The sequence below is a fragment of the Neolamprologus multifasciatus genome, chromosome 12 (genome assembly GCF_963576455.1).
Source record: "Neolamprologus multifasciatus chromosome 12, fNeoMul1.2, whole genome shotgun sequence".
In the NCBI taxonomy this organism is placed as follows: domain Eukaryota; kingdom Metazoa; phylum Chordata; class Actinopteri; order Cichliformes; family Cichlidae; genus Neolamprologus; species Neolamprologus multifasciatus.
The window spans coordinates 3,923,090-3,934,583 of NC_140450.1; positions in this window are offsets into that span (position 1 = coordinate 3,923,090).

An 11,494-nucleotide genomic window follows, 5' to 3' on the forward strand; every position below is an offset into this window, starting at 1 on the left:
TGGATCCTTTGTTGCTTATAAGAAGCCATTGGTTATGGTATTAATCACATGTATGTATTGTACATGTCATTAAAAAGGGGCTGCAAAAATACTAGGGGTGCAACAATACTCGTATCGATATTGAACTGTTCGATACAGTGCTTTCGGTTCGGTACGCATATGTATGAACAATACAAATTTTTTTTTTTAAATTTATTTTATCAACTTTTCTTCTGATGAGTCTGTCTGTGTTGAGAGCTCAGTGGATCTGCGCTCGACTACTCCGCCTAGGCTGCACTGTCGAGTGCAGATCCACTGAGCGCAGCGCAAGCTAGCAAGACAGAAGCTAAGCTCGTTGCAACATGGCAAATTGAACCTCCCCCACCCTCATTCAGATGTGGCGTTTGGAACTATTTTGGTTTTCATGTGACGTATGACCCTGAAGGTAAGCTTGTCATGGACAAAAGTAAAACAGTATGTCGGATGTGCCACGCAATGCTCAATTTGTGGGAACTAGTGCGTTAGCGCAGTTAGCTTGTTAACATGTTGACGCCGTCCAGCCCCACGCACGGGCGATCCGCGGTAACTCGTTAACGGAGATTTGCCGCGTTATGGCGTTAATGTCATTTACCATTTACCATTTAACGAGATTAACGCTGACAGCACTAGTGGGAACACAATGAATATGACTGCACATTTACTCCGACATCATCCTCGTGCAAAGACGAGTGGAAGCAGAGAAAAACAACAAGCAAGCATGCTACAAACTTTAGCCGAGTCATTTAGACAGCCGTTAGCACATGATTCTCCTTATGGGGACCTGATATGTTTAATATGCTGCTGAGAATATAGCCCAGAAGAAGCGTATAGTATAGCTTTCATTTCGGAAAGAGCCATTTCTCTGTAATAAACTCTCTTTTCCAAAGATGAGTGACTTCTCGATCAGATTTTTTAAAAATTATTATTTTATCCCTTTGTTGTTTCAGCAACATTAAATATAAAAACTGTACTTTTGAGTTAAAATATATATTTATAATTTTAATAAATGACAAATTAAAAAAGCATGAACATTTTTTTTGTATCGAAAAAATATCGAACCGTGAATTTTGTGTATCGTTGCACCCCTAAAAAAATACCCATGAGCATCTCATCAAAACTAATATTAAATTTAAAAACACTGGTCTGAAACCCGGGCGAAAAATCGGACATTGGTGTTTAAATAGTATTTTGCTGATGTTCTGTTTCTCCATTCTTCTCCCCCTGGAGATGAGGTCTGCTCGGAGCTCCCGCTCCCAGCAGGCCCTAATCTAGGCCAGACTGCGGAAGGAGGGCAGATCTGAAACGCTGTTTACAACCTCAGCTGCTGCACTCGCTGGGCCGAACTAACACAGGCCTCCCACATGCCCGGTGCCACTTTTCTCCGTGGCTGGCATCGTTTAACATTACGATATTTTCCCGGTGTTTGCCCACGGATGATGAGGCTCTCATTGCTATGCATGTGCCAGATGAATCATAAACCTATACCATATGCCATCGCAATTTGCTGATGGGCCCAAGCTGTTTTGGTGGATATAAAATCCAGGGATTATGGAGGCTTGATCCTCAGTGAATGAGGGGAGAAAAGGACAGGGAGATGGTGAGAGTGAAGGGGAGAAAGGTGGAGGCTGGTGCTCGCTCCCCGCTTTCCTATTGGTCCACTGCAGAAAAGGTAGTAGGCAGGGCTGCTGATTGATACCTCTCAAACTGTGTAATTTAGCAAAGTCTGCGAGGTATTAGCTCAACCTCGCGGTTCGTAAATGCAAACAAACAATTTCATGTGCACACAGACAACAACATGTTTGTCACCTTGTCCCCAGTGTCATATGGTGGTAATTGAAGTAGCTGTCAAAAACAAAGGGACAAAAGCCTTCAGGGAATTACTGTTGTTGTCATTCTCCTCCCAGAAAGTGAGAGTATTACACGTGCGTCTATCATCCTCTTTGTTAGCACTAAAGCTCATATTTTAGAAAGAAAAAAACTGTTTGTTGACAGAAGGTGAGGTGTTCCACTCTGCAGCAAGATGAGTTTGATTGTTAACCAAAAACAGGAGTTAAGAGCTTAGTTTGCATCAGTGAGAGTGGATGTTTTTGTTGTTCCTCCTGCAGTACCTGAACACCTTTCTCTAAAGTATCTCGTTCCAAGCTCAGGGGGTTCCCGTGCACTGCTATAGCAACATAACATCTCCAGCATTAGAAATATGGAGCGGATACTCAGTGTATACAGTAAATAAAAGCATAATAGTGTTTTACATTCAAATCTAATATTTATTTTACTTTATTTCATTCCCCTTTCTATGGTCTAGTCTTGGAACGTAAAAACACATTAAGGATAAAAGCAGTTACTATGACTATGATTTTTAAATGAATCAGTTTAATCTGAAAATGTTGAGATTTAGAGAAGTGGACTAACAGTTAACTGTAAATCTGGATTTTATTAATGAAGGTAGGATACGAGTACACAAGAAGGGAGGATGAGTGGTGCTGTTTTCACTTTGTTTCATGGTGGTAAAACCCAACAAAGGTATTTGGAGTACTTTGGCACGTGTAAATTTGTCTCTGTTCATCTGTTGACAGATTTTGTTTGCTCGATATTAGCACAACTATGTGTGCAATGATTAAATCTTGCAGGTGTGCAGTTAAAATAAGAAAATTATGGTCATTTCTAAAGATGGGTTTGATCATTTCATAAAGGGTACTAAAAGTATTGCGGGAAAATAGTCATATGGCCTTTTTTGCTTTCTATGTGCAACCGCCCAAGATGGTCTTTACAGTAAATTTACCAGCATATATACGGAGAGAAGATTAGTGTTTGAAAAAACTTCATCGGATATAGAAATGCTTTATCAGTCGTTCACAAGATGATTTTTCATTTCTTACTGCAACACAATTCATTTTGTAGCAGTTTAGTAATTTATGCTACAGAAACCATTTTCTCCAGTACATTACATTAGTGGGTGGCAGTGGTTTGCACCATCACCTAACAACAAGGAAGATGGTAGATTTGAACCTGTCCATCGGCCTCTGCCTTTCTGTTTTGTGTTTTTTCCTTCGCTTAAGTTGGTTTTAAACCGGTGCTCCAGCTCCCACAGAACAAAAACCAGTTGCTCGTTAGTTCAATTGGCTGTAAATGTGAGTTTGAGTTTCACCCGAATCAATCACACAGGCTAATTCGTTAGAAAATTTTAAATGACACGAGCACTGTCACTATAAATAAAATGAGTAAACCAGATCTGCTTATCATATTTAATCTCTTTTTGTATACAAGTCATATCCTGTGTGTTCCTCTGCCACTGTTGTGTACATCCTGAACACTTTGTTAAACTACAGTGATGTTGCAGCTTGTACATATTGCAGACAAATTAATACTTCAATCAGAAGGCAAGAGCCGGCCTACTCTAGAGTGGTTTCTCACCCCGGTGTGAGAGGTCAAAAAACAAACCGATAAACAAGTAAAGAGGCTTAACTCATTTCCAGGTTTTGATTAATATCAATATTTGGCTTACAGACAAAGAATTCATGTCACGCTACAGACAGTGGAGGAAGAGGATTATGTCTCACAGCAACATTCGAGCAGTTTTAATAGGAAAAAAAAGAAAACGGTACGCTCCAACTTTCTATTTAACTTTACTGCACTTTTAAAGGTCACCTGAACTTAAACCTTTGGTAGCTTCAGAGGTTTAATGTATCATTTCTTAAGTAATTGCACAATAGACTCGGGAGCACCAGCAGAGAGGGACCGCACTAACCACCATAACTCAAACTAACAGCATGTATAAGCGATTACCTCTTACTTTTTAATTGAGTGGGTTCAGAGAAGCTCTAACTTCCAAGTTTTACGAGTCAGGGGTCTTTTAACGCCTCGGCCACAGTAATTTGATAATCATTTTCATTTGGTAGAATGCTGGCGATCAATCTGATGGATGACTTCATCAATCCTTATAACGGAGTCGTATAGGCCGCAGAGTCTGAGTGTAAGTCGAGAGGCCATGAATCGTCCCTTTATGAATCACATCCCAACTAAAACTTGATTAGTGAGCTATTGCAGCAGGGAAATACAGCCGCACTTGATATTCATTAAGATAAGGCGTTACTGCCAGCGTTACATGGTTTGTGACAATAAATTTCCCATTTGCATGAAAATGGGCTCCGGAATTTAAATGGCAAAAATACAGTCTAGCTCATTGTGGCACAGTTTGGCAGTGAGGAGTGGAATAATTTATTCATGAGGTTGGCAGGATGTTGTGTGCTACCATCTGAAGTGTGTGGTGAAGAGTGCTGATACTTTGTTGATCTTTCCTAAGTGAATTTTACTTTGTTTTTTGCAGCATGTATTATTTATTTATTTTAGCATGTATGGTGGAATCTGTGTAATTCCAGGATTTTTCCTCATCTCCAAATCCACCAAACAACATGACGGCTGAAAACAAGTCACATCGCTGATCCCAGTTTGATTATGTACATGTATATATAATAATTCCCTACCTACGTTGGCCTGCCTTTGTTTTGTTTCAGCCTAAAGTCTTCAAACAATTGGTGAATAAATCATATTTTTTCCATCTTATTAATAACTGAGATTATCCTCCTGATTATCCTGTTTTGCACTCCAGCCTCAGCAGACCAGATCAGGTCCAAATAGTTACTGCGGACTTTGATAGACATCTGTGTAAAGGTAAACACAACAATAGGGCGTTTTTTTTTTGGGGGGGGGGGGCACTTTGGTGTTTTGGCCACTGAGCTCAAAAGCACAGATTATAATAGGAAAGATAAGATGAGGAAAGAAAATATTAAAAAGAAAAAACAACTTTCGATTTGAATTTTCTTCCCTTTCTGTTGCTTTCACATTTTTTGGAAAAATTATTCATCCACACCGATTATTATTGAAATTCATTTCAGCCTCATATTTACAAAAACAAAACACTTTTTTTGTCAAAAGGTGATTCAATTCAGTTCAATTCTCAATGTAATTGTATTTATATAGCACCCAATCTCAATAACAGTCACCTCAAGGTGCTTTATACTGAAAAATAAAGAAAATCCCAACAATCACACAACCCCATATGACCAGCACTTGGCAACAGTGACAAAAATCCCTTTTAACAGGAAGAAACCTCAGGCAGAACCAGGCTGAGAGAATGTCCTATTGCAGTACGGATGAACTAATGAGGGATTCAGGATCACCTGGCCACACACATACACACACACACACACACACACACACACACACACACACACACACGCCACCCCTTGTCCTGTATATTAACAAATATTAACCATTACATTTAATAACAGAGCCTAACTTTAGGGGTAAAAATAGAAAGAAACAAACATGTTTCATAACATATAAAAAAAGATGTTGACTCACAATCAAATCTAAAAATACTTTCATGAAAAAATAAATGTTTTTACTGTTTTTTAAGTTTTTACTGATGTTCATGACACTTGGAGGCACCATAGAGCCCATAGGTTGCTTCCTCTTTATCCCCTATTAAGTTTCACCTTTATAGTTGTTTTTGGTATAGCCCCCCTAAAATTGTGAAATTTGTAAAGAGCAATGGTTTTAGTTCATAAAAACATTAAGCGAGACACAAATCTCACTAAACCAACACCATGTGAGTTGCTGACACTGCAGCAGGTTTGGTTAAATGGCAGGCTTTTCACGCTGTGAGTGAGAACGTGTGCACTGATCATCAGCAAAATATGTATCATAAAACAGAGCCAATATTTCGTCATCCATCCATCCATGGATGGATGGATAGATGATGGCCTCCATGCTTCGGTCTCCATGACGGCCCGGGTCACGGAGGCAGCAGTCTAAGCAGAGATGGCCACACCTCCCGTGCTGCAGCCACCTTCTCCAGCTTCTCCAGCTGTTCTGACAGCACAACGAGTCATTTCCAAGCAACCAAGAAGCTTTATCTCTGCAGCATGTCCCACGTCATGCCTGGGGTTTTCTTCATGTCGGATACGCCAAAACACCTCACCTACCAGGTGTCCAGGAGGCGTCCTGGTAAGATGCCTAAACTACCTGAACTGGCTTCTTTCAATGTGGAAGAGTAACAGCTCTACAGGAACATAGTCTGACCAGTAAATTGACAGAACTCCTCCTCGAACTCTCATCCACCGTTTTCAGCTTCTTTAGTCTTGGCCACAAATTCCTCAGTGCAAGTTGGAGGTCGTTGCTAGATGAAGGCAAACTGAGAAACATTTCGTTATCATAAACAAACATGTAACACAGGATAAAATGCAGCCCGTTCTCACTCCCGAGGCGTAACCTAACCTTATCCCTAGCCCTAACCATAACCTTTTTCCTGACCTTAACCAGGACTTGAATGATGTTAAATAGCGTGTTTCTAAGCGATTTGAAGAAAAAGAGCGAACATGTGTAGATTGAGTCCATACGGTTCTCATATTTCCTCATTTTTCCGAGGTCGTCATTTAGGAACGTGGTGGGTAGCCAAAAACATAATATGTTGACGATTTGTCACCTAGCGTAAAATGTTACGCTTTGGAAGTGAGAACGTGTTGCTAAAATGTCATATATGCAGATTGTATCAGAACTATTTATCAGCTTTTTTTTCCAAGTAATTGTTTAAATATTTACCTATTAAGTTACTACTTATTAATAACTCAAATAACTGCTACAGTGTAGCAGATGATGGACAGAGTATGGCTGTGGAAATACCTCGAAATACATACTAGCCCTAAAATCAGAACCACGTTTACATTTTTGTTTGTGTAATTACTGTATTTGCAGTTTGTTTCTCATTCACACACTTACACACCAAAGGTGGCAGAGCTGCCATGCAAGGCGCCTTCGTCATGTGTCTGTACCAGGGATCAGATAATAGACGACCCGCTTTGCCATCTGAGTCACCGCCACCCAGGCAACATTTAAACAACCAAGAATTTAGTGGGGTTGATGAAATCGCTTTAGAGACTGCTGTTTCTGTGCCTATGATAGATGAACTTTCCATAGTTATTACAATGTTTTTTCTCTTCTGATTTAAAGCAATCGGCACCAGCAAAAAGAATTCCTGAACCCTCCGTGTATCGCTCCCACTATTATCGCCTCTTCCTCATTGACTTGCACTTCTCCCAAATCCTGTTCGGACAGTTGGCTGGAACAGCCTCCATCATCTCACTCGCCTGGACGGATGAAAGTGAATGACGTTAAAACGAAGTGAGAGTGGCCCCTTGGGGCCTGTGTGGCTCTGCCGTGAAGAAATCTAGCTCCAGCTCAAGATTTCCTTGACATGTCCTCACCTGAGCAAGGCCTTGGGCGAAGGTTGGCCTCATCTACAACCCTGCACTGCCTCCTTCTATACCCCCCCCCCCCCCCCCCCCCCTTCTCTGCTGGAAAGAAACACAGTCACTGATATCAGCCTTTCAGTCCAGGCTAGGAAACCTGTCAAGCTGTGACACCATCAGCATCATTCAGTCTCATCTACTCTTTGTTTTGAAGCTAATGGTAACTGTCAGCACTGTAACAGCAGTAAACAGCAAGAAAAAATGACACCAGGTATTGTTTTCAGGTGCCATGTGTAACATTTCAAAAACATCACTTTGAGTTTTAGTCTTTGATTTCACTATACGATTTTTTTCTTTCACACATTTTATATATTTTGGATTTTTTCCACTTAGGGTTCACTTTTTTCCACTTTATTAGTAGCAAACGTCTCTATTACATTTAAAATAGGCTCATATGTTTGGTGTTTGGAGCAAAGACTGTATAAAAAAGATGGGCACGGCCCTTCTTAAGTCAGCTATTGGTTTGTCGACTCTTGAAGAATAAGTAACACTAAAATAATAATAATAAGGACAGCGAGGTGGCACAGTGGTGAATTGAGGCCTCTCTGCAAGGTCTTGAGTTCGACTCCACCTTCTGCCGTGGCCTGTCTGTGTGGAGTTTGCATGTTCTCATGTTCTGTGTGGGTTCTCTCCAGGTGCTGCGCCTTTCTCCCACAGTCCAAAGGCATGCATTTAGTGCGATTTGGTTAATTGGCGATTCTGATTGCCCATCGGTGCGAATGGTTGTCTGTCTCTATGTGATAGCCCAGTGACCCTTTCCAGGGTGTCCCAAACATCCAACACCTCTGCAACCCTGATAAGCAGAAGACCATCTGCTTACCATCCATTAGATCGCATTATGCTTGCTAATTAGCCATAACTAATAATAATAATAACAATAATAGAATTTCACTCACCTAAACCAAAAAGCAAAGGAGACTGGCACAGTGAAGTGACTCACTGAAGTTTGCAGATTGTCCCAAAAGGTTGATTCTGTTCATCTGGACGTAGCGTTTGATCGATGATTGAGCATGCATCAAGACGTCTTGCAGCCTGTACTGGCACCAACCTATGGCTACACCTTTAATCAGGCATAACTTTAATCAATTTCATACAGAAAGACAGATGAATGTGTGTGCACTAGGGGAAGTTTTCTCCTTTTCGAAGAGATGTTCTGAATTCTACAGACCAGGTCACCAAGACTGTCTGCTTGGCGAAAGGGGTGTCCTACCACAGCTGATTAAGTATGTAATGACAGCATTGATGGCTGGTTTAGTGATTTGCGCCAGACTCATTCTTAAGTTTTCTCTCAAAGAATCGCAAACTTGGACATTGAAGACGTAGCCTGAATAGATGATGAACATTGTTGCTTGTCTGTGAAGGTTCTCAGTCATCCAGGTCATTGTAGTCTAAGCAGCTTGGAAAGAAAAGCGTCTGGATGTCTTTCCTTGAAGACCCCAAGATGTTGGGAAAGCTTAGTTTTAAAAATGAGATGTTTAGAGAGCAATGGGTCATTTTCTGATTTCATATCCAATGACAAAATGAAAAATAGCGCGTACTGAATGTCAGGCAAATAAATATTACCCAGTACTGTACAAACTGTCTCACAAACCTCACTTTCTATAATAAAAAAGCCTTCAAACACTTAAAGGGCCAGCTTATATTAAAAAACCCTCTGCCCTGTATGGCAGATAAAAGTGAGAATATTAGGTATCGATGTCAAAATCTCAGTAAAGTTTTCATATTGTTTTATTTTTTCTCTAAGAAAAACCACGTGGAACCGGCTTTGTGCCTGTGCTTGATTATGATGGTAAACATTCGGTCTTTATTCAGCGTATAATGCATCGCTACATTTTTGACACATGCCAGGTCTCTGCGTCGCTGCTACATAAAGGCTATGTTCACACTGCAGGCGAAAGCGCATCAAATCCGATTTTTTTGACCCTATGCGACCCATATCCGATCATGGTGTGACAGTGTGAACGGCACAAATCCGATATTTTCAAATCCGATCTGGGTCACTTTCGTATGTGGTACTGAATCTGATACATATCCGATGTTTCAGAAAGCGACTGCTGTGTGATGGTCAAGTCGCATTAAATCCGTCTTTTACGTCACTGACACAAGACAGACGCCAATTATCAGCGCCGGAGAAGACATCGCGAACGCTTCCTGGCCATCCGGTGAAACTGTTGGGAAGACAACGTTGGAGAAACGTGAACATTTTATTTGTACTGTATAATCTGCAGATTCTGACAGAAATCTGCAACTATCCTTTGAAGCACCGCTCCTCTAAAACAGCAATAAGGATCATTATTAGGTTATTTACATTATTATGTAAATAACTTAAAGCAAAAATTGGGAAACGTGAAGTCCGAAGTCTTTATATTAAGGGCCATCAGTCAAACAATATTGTTTGCTCTGGGTCTAAACAGAGCGCGTTGTGTGTGACGTCTTTTGCGCATGCGGCCGCTTTGAGCGTTCACACTAGAGCGCGTTTGCTGTCGCATTTTATTTGTAGTGTGAACGAGCAGACAAAAAAATCGGATTTGATCAAAAAATCGGAATTGAGCATTAAGTCCTGCAGTGTGAACGTAGCCTAAGTTTACCTTTGCAACCTTCTCTGCAGTTCCAACAGTTTCCAGCTGTTTACTCCAAACAGCTGCTTTCAATGTGCTGAGTTTTCTGACAGATCAGGGGGAAAAGACATTTTCATACAGACCTTGGACAGGGAATAATGTTCAGGAAACACTAGTTTCAACACTAGGACAGTAGTGTTGTTTTGTTGTGGCTATTTGTAGATCCTGTACTTTGTGTTGTATTTGCTGTACTTTTAATACTTTGACATAGTATGGCTTCTCCTTTGGCTAGCCCTTGTAACGTGATTTGATCTCAGTGGGACTTCCTGGTTAAATAAAGGGCAATAACATGGCAGTCTTTTGGAACTGACTCACTGAAATTAATTATTTTTCACTTTGTCACTTCTGCTGTTCTGCTTCTAGAAAAACTTCTAGAAAAACTGCTCTATTGTTAAATAGCAGCTCGAGTATTTACGATGTCATTAATTCTCACTGCCGTGGCAACATGGACATATCTACACCTGCAGCAAGTTTATTTACTTGGCACTTATTAAGACCTAGATTACCTGCAGTGGTGTACTTGCACTTGCGTTTCTCTAAAAGTTAAACAACGGTATTGATCAAATGTCCATATGTGAGTTAGTGCAGCATCATTGCTGCTATAATGTCCCCTCTTTGTGTCTTCTTACATATTTGATTTGTCAGATCAGTGCACTGATAATGAATTGCATGTCAGTAAAAATCTTTGCTCGGTTTGACGTGCATGTCTTTATCTGTCTAAGAATCGGCCTCAAAGTCCTCACTGTGTCACAGTCCATTTAAAATAAATGAAGAGGAGGCTTTTTTTGTATAATGTTGTTGCAGACGAGGGTTTGTGTTAATGCAGGTAAGTCAGTGTGCAGAGCTTCCAAACCACAACAGCTAAACGATTATTCCAACTTTCTGTAGAAATAAATTCAGCTAATCAAAGGTTTCCACATTTACTTACATGTTTCGCCTGCTTCCACAGAGATCTGTGCAGAGATCTAGACCTACATCATTTAAATGCATTTATTACCTGAGTGTCACATGTCAGAATATGTTTGACTCCATATAAAACAGCACAGTGCATTTACTGAATTTGCTGCTAACACACATATCCTTCCTCAAAGGGCTTTAGCCAGTGGGATCAGTGAAAAACCCATGGTCTTGATTACATTAGAAATATGTCCGTCTCCTCAGAGAATTCAGTCAATGCTGTATAAAGATCCGATGTGTCCCTCAGGGTTTTATCCAACAACAATAATCAGTATGAGAGAGCACATATGTATTTTCATTTGTACTGTATGTACTACATAATCCTGCATATTTTATTTGTCTGGAGTTACTGCTGTAATCTCCAATAGCGTGACCAAACTTACGTGACCTCCAAACTTACACTGGGGGGATCATTGGCTGGCGGGTCGCTGATGTTATTATGTGGACCAAATGAAAATCTGTTGGGGAATTTTCTGACATATTACACAGCTTAACTCTTAGAGTTCTTAAGGCAGAGCGGAAGTCACGGCAGGATGGCCCTAGAGCTTATCCTGTTTCCAGCTTCTGTAAAAAAGGACACGTATTAAAGACCTT